Source organism: Heterodontus francisci, chromosome 40, assembly GCF_036365525.1.
Source record: "Heterodontus francisci isolate sHetFra1 chromosome 40, sHetFra1.hap1, whole genome shotgun sequence".
Lineage (NCBI taxonomy): Eukaryota > Metazoa > Chordata > Chondrichthyes > Heterodontiformes > Heterodontidae > Heterodontus > Heterodontus francisci.
The window spans coordinates 3,496,381-3,502,625 of record NC_090410.1 but is presented as its reverse complement, the minus strand read 5'-3'; the positions used below and the strand labels follow the sequence as shown (position 1 = coordinate 3,502,625).

The window sequence follows — 6,245 nt, the reverse complement described above, 5'->3', positions numbered from 1 at the left end:
AATGGCGCACTGACACGGAACACAAAAGTCCGAGTGTATCAGGCCTGTGTCCTCAGTACCTTGCTCTACGGCAGCGAGGCCTGGACAACGTATGCCAGCCAAGAGCGACGTCTCAATTCATTCCATCTTCGCTGCCTTCGGAGAATACTTGGCATCAGGTGGCAGGACTATATCTCCAACACAGAAGTCCTTGAAGCGGCCAACATCCCCAGCTTATACACACTACTGAGTCAGCGGCGCTTGAGATGGCTTGGCCATGTGAGCCGCATGGAAGATGGCAGGATCCCCAAAGACACATTGTACAGCGAGCTCGCCACTGGTATCAGACCCACCGGCCGTCCATGTCTCCGTTATAAAGACGTCTGCAAACGCGACATGAAATCGTGTGACATTGATCACAAGTCATGGGAGTCAGTTGCCAGCATTCGCCAGAGCTGGCGGGCAGCCATAAAGACAGGGCTAAATTGTGGCGAGTCGAAGAGACTTAGTAGTTGGCAGGAAAAAAGACAGAGGCGCAAGGGGAGAGCCAACTGTGCAACAGCCCCAACAAACAAATTTCTCTGCAGCACCTGTGGAAGAGCCTGTCACTCCAGAATTGGCCTTTATAGCCACTCCAGGCGCTGCTTCACAAACCACTGACCACCTCCAGGCGCGTATCCATTGTCTCTCGAGATAAGGAGGCCCAAAAGAAAGAATTGAACAAATATTTTGAGACTGTCTTCACAGTAGAAGTCACACGTTCCACACCAGAACTAGGCAGTAACCTAGGGGCTAAAAAAAGTGAGGGAATTAAGGAAATTCATATCAGCAGATAAAAAGTATTGGAGCAACTTAAGGGACTAAAATCTGACAAATCTCCAGGACCCGACGGCCTAACAGATAGCTGCAAATATAGTGGGTGCGCTAGCTATGATTTTCCAAAATGGTCCCAGATTGGAAGTTGGTAAATGTTTCCCTCCTTTCTTGAAAAAAAGGTGCAACAGAAAACAGGGAACTACAGGCCTGTTAGCCTATCAGTCATTGGGAAAATACTGGAATCTATTATTAAGGAAGTCTTAACAATGCACTTAGAAAAGCACAGTATGATTCGAACAAGTCAACATGGTTTTACTAAAGGGAAATCTTATTTGGCAAATTAATTAGAGTTTTGAGGATGTAACTAGTACGGTAGATAAAGGGGAACCAGTAGATGCAGTATAACTAGATTTCCAAAAGGCATTTGATAAGGTGCCACACAAAGGCTTAATTGGCAAGGGCTCATGGAGTTGGGGCTAACATATTAGCATGGATAGATGACTGGTTAACAGACAGGAAGCAACGAGTGGGCATAAACAGGGCATTTTCAAGTTGGCAGCCAGCAAATAGTGGAGTGCCACAAGGATCAATGCTGGGGCCTCAGCTATTTACAATCTACATTAATGACTTCGACGAAGAGACAGAGTAACATATCTAAGTTTGCTGATGCTACAAAGGTGGGTGGAAAGGTAAGCTGTGGGGAAAATACGGAGAGGCTGCAAAGAGATATAGACAGGTTAAGTGAATGGGCAACAAGATGGTAGATGCAGTATAATGTAGGGAAGTGTGAAGTTATGCACTTTGGTCGTAAGAATAGTAAAGCAGTATATATATTTTTTTGTTAAAAAGGTGTGCAACTTGTAAGTATCAATGTTCAAATAGTCTTGGGCATTCTTGTACAAGGAACACAGCAAGTTAACATGCAGGTATAAGAAGCAATTAGGAAGGTAAATGGCATATTGGCCTTTATTGCAAGGGGGTTGGAGTACAGGAATAAGGAAGTATTGCTACAATTGTACAGGGTTTTGGAGAGATCACATCTGGAATACTGTGTGCAGTTTTGGTCTCCACATTTAAGGAAGGATAGACTTGCATTGGAAACAGTACAGCGAAGGTTCACTAGATTGGCCCTTGGGATGAGGGGGTTGTCCTATGATGAGACACTAAGTAAATTGGGCCTGTATTTTCTGGAGTTAAGAATGAGAGGAGATCGTATGGAAACATACGAGATTCTAATAGGGTAGACACAGATTATTTCCACTGGTCGGGGTATCTAAAACATGGAGGCACTGTCTCAGGATAAGGGGCTGATCATTTAGGATCGAGAGGAGGAGAAATTACTTCACTCAATGGGTTGTGAATCTTTGGAATTCTCTACCCAAGAGGGTTGTGGATGCTCCATCATTGAATACATTTACAGCTGGGAGATAGATTTTTGGTATGGCGAGCGAGCAGGCGGGAAAGTGCAGTTGAATTCTAAGATCAGTCATGATGGTTTTGAATGGCGGAACAGGCTCGATGGGCCGTATGGTCTACTCCTGCACCTATTTGTGTTCTTGTATTACCTGCCACTGACCACCTCCAGGCGCTTACCCATTGTCTCTCGAAACAAGGATGTGGTGCCTTGCTTTGTGCAAATTGGCCACTGTTTTCCTATATGTACAACAATGACTACACTTCAAAAATATTTAATTGGCTGTCAAGCACTTTGGGGAGGTCCCGAGGTCATTAAAGGTGCTATATAAATGCGAGTTTTTTAAAAATGCATTGTGCAACCAGGTGTAGAGTGTATTTGACACAATGAAAAGATGTCCACACATTTGTAGTATCACAAATAGTGACAAGGAAGTGCGGAATAGGCTTCTGTGTTGTAATAAAGCTGTTCCCAGATGCCCCCAGGAGTAATACTAATTTCATTCTTTAATGGTTATAGATTTCTGATTGATCTCAGAACCTACTTAGACCACTTCCTCACAGCAGGCATTGGACAGCAGCCTTAAAGGGGGAGTCCACAGATAGTTACAAGCATTGCTTAGGTTTGAAATTTTAGCACATTTCTTCACTCACCTAGTTTCTCAATAGCAGCTTCGAGTCAAGTTGGAGCTTTCCAATTGAAGACAAAACAGTCACGTAATGTCAGAGGTGCAAAAATGATGTTTATTCTGGGACGTGCTCAGTGTCAAAAATAAACAAGTTCTTTCTAACTGTTTAGCACACATAGATAAGAATCTAAAAACCGTTGAGAAAAAAAAGCATAATTAACAAGAGAATTGGAATCTACTGCAACTTTTATTGAATTGAAACAACTCCATGGCATTCACTGTTGCCCTCCCCCAATTTGTTCAATATTCAAGTAAACGTGCTTCCTGTTACTTTGCCCAGCTCATGCCTCAACTATTTTTTTCAATGAATCCATTCAAACCTCATTGGGATTTTTTTTTTTTAAATAAAGGATGAATTGTTGAGAACAATGAGAATACAAGGAAACCAGGTCCAAATATATGCTCCTTCTCTCAGGGGAGAGAGTGATGGGTGGGAGTGGAAGCCAAAATTAAAATTCCTGGTTACATCAGACTATTTCATTCCAAGATCATTACTGATTTGTTCACAGCCTCCCCCACAGGATCATCTAAAATGATTCAACCAGAAACAGCAACTCTGAATTTGACTGGATAGTATCTTCGAACTTTCATGTTACTTTATAGCAAACCTACAAGTTAAAATTACTACGCAGCTCCACCCTGGAGATTGTTATGGGTTTAATATTTTAGAAGTAGCCAGTTAGGGTGGGAGGGAGGAAAGGAAGATGTAGAGGCAACTAGTTAAATGAAACAACCACCATTGTTGGGCTGCAGGTCCAAAAGGTACAGCCTGCCCTCAATTCTTATGATCAACAATACAATAAAGCTGAACTCAGTTCTATCTGCAACTAACAGACATATGCACTTAGTTGCACTTATGTACGTACATACAACTCACTACACAGTAGCCCGCAGCAGGGATCCTTGCCGATTTTTCTCCTTCCTAGTTCAATTGTAATGCTCCATCACTGCTCAACTGAAATCAGCTACAGTGGATGCATGGAATGGTATTCCCAGGCAGGGTGCAAACTCACAGTAAATTGAAAACTTTTTCATGAACGTCACATCAGGCCACACTCCCTCCCCAGATATGCATCCCATTGCATTACTACAATTCTCCTCTTAACAGGAGCTCAGGACTTGGATACAGAAATCCCTTGCAACAGTAACTGCTGGTAGCCCTTCAGTGGCATTTAATAAAATGTGATTCCATCTCGCTCTTTTGTGATCCTTTTGAAGCCAAAGTACACTATCTCCTGACGCTGACTGGAAATCATCTTTGCACATGTAACCCTCATAGGAAAACCACCCAGAGTTTAAACGGTCATTGCGTTTCCCTTCAGAGACTGGTCTGGATCATCTTATTGTTGGCTCTTTAGGTTGGAATGTCAAAAATTAAAATAAAAAAAACAAATTCCAAAGAAAATGGTGACAAAGCAGTACCCAAAGAGGACAGGGATATATGGAATGTGACAGAAAGGGTCACCAATTAAAGGTGAGCAGACAAGACAGAAATACACCAGGCACTACTGACAATCTCCATTGCAATGCCAAACTGCCCTGCTCCTTTACAAGGTACAAAACAGGTAAGGAAGGTCAATCACCCTTTTTAGTACATCTGGATAGGAACTCCTGTCACAGCATTCAACTGGTTACATGATTCCCATTCATTTGCTTCTGCCACCCCACAGGTCTGCACACAGAATCTCCCATTTGAACCTGTATCCTCTTGTACTGTCACAGTTTAAACTTGTAGTAGCCTTTTGTTACACAAGCTCTGGTGTTTCTTGGGTTAAAAGACTGAACATTAATATTCAAAGATAATTTAAAACAATATTATTGACAAACATAGGATTTGAACTTAAAACTGAAGACGGAAGGACTGGGTAGAGGGGAGGAGCCCACAATCTAACTACACATCAGCCAGTAGAGAGAGTAGAGCATGACATGTGTCACCAACATCTCATTGTATGCCAGGATAAATCAGAAACCTGCCTTTTGAGAGTTTCCATAATTTGGGTAGTGCAAATATTCTAGCCATTCCAGTTTGTTGAGATAAATATTTCAAGGCGTGCCATTTTCCTTACAGTCTTATGCATCATATGAAGGATAAATATTTAAAATAAAACAAACCTATTAAAGCAGCAGTTTTCAATCACCACAGGAATTCTCTCTTGGCAGAACAAAAAGGTTACTGCTGAAATATTTTCCAGTCTCATATTACACTGGCCTTTCACAAAGCAACATTCATTCCACATCTGGCTGTTCACATTTTACACAGAACTAGGAACAATAAGTTTGTTTTGTTACCCAGTAAATATTTCTTCACTCATTCCAACACTATTCTAACTTCCCAACTCTGCGTTCTCCCTCTTCCCCCTTTATGCTTCCATGTGGCACTGTTCTCTCAAATAAGCAAATCTGGGGAGTCCAACCTCAGCTCTGAAGAGCCACAAAAAAGTGTGTCTCCACTACGAGAGCAGGTTAGCCATTTGGAGATTCGCTGTGATCAGCAGCATGGGAGCACAGTCTATAGCAAAATGAAAAAAAAAGCCTTTAACTGAAGCAGCACGTGTCCATACACTACTAGGTAAAGCATAGCTTCTGATATGGTGACTTGCCCTCCTCTCATCGCTGGAGTTGATATTTGCTATTAAATTGGAAGTTTGCCTTCTAAAATTCATCCCTACCCCAGCCTTCCTAGGGTCAGAGTCTTGATTGCCTGTGGAACTATACTTACTGACTGCTCTCCAGTACCTCACTAAAGCGCTCAGCCTCAAGAGTCTAGACAATGAGTGTTGACAGGCTATTTGACTGAGGGCATAACATAGCCGAGTACAATCCAGTTCTCACGATGCCCATTAAAACCTATTTTCTTGCAAGGTAACTGGACAGAGATCAGAAGCAGGAACCCCTGTAACTTTCCCCTTACTAACGCAGAGGTGCAAGGGTCAATTATAGCAAATATCACCCAGATGGAGATCAGCAAATTCAGTCCCAAATATACTGCTGGCTTTTCATGGCATCTAATTATACCACCCATATTATCAATCCAGTTGAGATCAGTTAACCCATTACAGGCAGTGGGTTGGGCCTTTTTTACTGGTCTGTACATCTCAATACAACACTAGGATGTTTCAATTATGCACTGAGCCTCTGAGGAGGACACAAGCTGGAGGGTCAGATAATGGAGTAATTCCCCACATCAAACTAAGGCACGGATCAGGTGGAAATTGCGTTACTAGAAGCATTGATTGGGTTTGGAAGTCTGTCTGGGTGAGATGTAAATACAGGTTCCAGAATACTCACTGTCAAAGGAACCCCTCCTATATCTTTGTGACATTATAGAGATGGACATGGCTGTTGAGA

The 6,245-nt window shown here is 42.3% G+C and overlaps 1 protein-coding gene across 2 annotated transcripts in view; it reads right to left on the bottom strand.

Moving 5' to 3' along the window:
- Positions 1–617: 617 nt before the first annotated feature.
- The window catches only part of LOC137352977 (protein Smaug homolog 1-like), an 89,907-nt gene continuing 84,279 nt past the window's right edge, over positions 618–6,245 (bottom strand). For both annotated transcript variants that reach the window (XR_010969799.1, XR_010969800.1), the window contains exons 13-14: positions 2,863–3,024; positions 618–771 (exon numbers count right to left, since the gene is read on the bottom strand). The gene's annotated coding sequence lies outside the window, so the exon portion shown is untranslated. The remainder of the gene's footprint in view (positions 772–2,862; positions 3,025–6,245) is intronic.